Consider the following 1,374-nt stretch of genomic DNA (forward strand, 5'->3'; position numbering starts at 1 on the left):
ATATAGTAGTCAAGAAATCAAGCCATAAAGATATCAAGGGATCAAACCATTATAATTAACATAAGTATGAGAGCCACTGCAACGAGCCACTAGGGCATATAAGAATTCCATATGATCCATTGTAATTTAGTCATTGTAATGTATGTGATTCACTGTTCAATCCACAAAATGAGCCACGGGTCATTGTGTAGATAAATGTAATGCTAATGTAATGTGAACGATGCTAGAGTAGAACCACGAGAAAAAGTATAAATGCGCTGTCACTGTAATCAAATGCGGACCTTTTTGTAGAATATGAGCCTCTATTTATTATGAGTGCGAGGTACTTTTTCAGAAAGATGATGCCACTATATAGTCTATAATGTGATGTCATTGTAATGATCAAGTGAAGCAAATTCATTATGTTGTCAAATGGTTCAATGCCACTGTAATGGAATCTGAGCCCACTGTTATAACAATGTGATGCCAAAGTGACAACAAAATTATTGTGCAAGCCACATGTGAATAGATCTAATCTCAAAAGAGAAGCATGACAAGGTGATATATACAAGCTACTTTAGCATTGCAAGCTATTGTATGCACCATAGAGACCATAGGTGGTTTCTTGCCATGCGATCCATAGATTATTGTTGAACCATAAAAGCCATAGATAATATAGGGAAAGCGATATGAATAATAATTGACACACTTTAGTGAGAAATTATATAATTTATTCATTGCGTGAAGCAAGCCAATGAGTCTTCTGTAGAGTCTGAACCAAACAACCCTTAGAGATAATCCATTACATAATTTAGTGAGCCTCAGAGCCTTAGAATAGTACAAGCATATTCATCGAATCAAGATAAGTGATTGATATATTGAACATTTGACTTATATTTACACAATTTTGAGGTTGAATGATTGACCCTTTCTATGAATTCCATAATCAAGCTGACTTGTACATTTGGAGGTGATAATTCAAATTCTCTTATTTTAGTATCTGAATATTGTAACTTTCCCAAATGGAGTTGTAACATTAAGGAGGATAGCCCACACATTAATAGCAATAATATTTCTCTAACCAATGTAAATTCTCCTTGGGGCATGATGGTTTTCCTTAGGGCAATAGGGTTTCCCTTTGGAAAAAATTATCGAGAAGCTGCCCAAATTTTAACACTCAGCCAATACTTTATGTCACCGAACTACTTAACAAAGATAATGTTGTTGCTTCTACATTCTTTTCTTCAACTGATGAGGTTGTCACAAAGGCTTATTTCATGGATGCCCATGAAATCATATCCAAATTAGGATAAAAAAACATATCCCAAGGTTTCGTTTCTATCATCCATGCTACCTGCAAAATAATTATTAGTATATCCAACTAAAATATCACTA

The sequence above is a fragment of the Pinus tabuliformis genome, chromosome 1_2 (assembly GCF_031772625.1).
Source record: "Pinus tabuliformis cultivar Carrire ecotype Pingquan chromosome 1_2, CPIR1, whole genome shotgun sequence".
In the NCBI taxonomy this organism is placed as follows: domain Eukaryota; kingdom Viridiplantae; phylum Streptophyta; class Pinopsida; order Pinales; family Pinaceae; genus Pinus; species Pinus tabuliformis.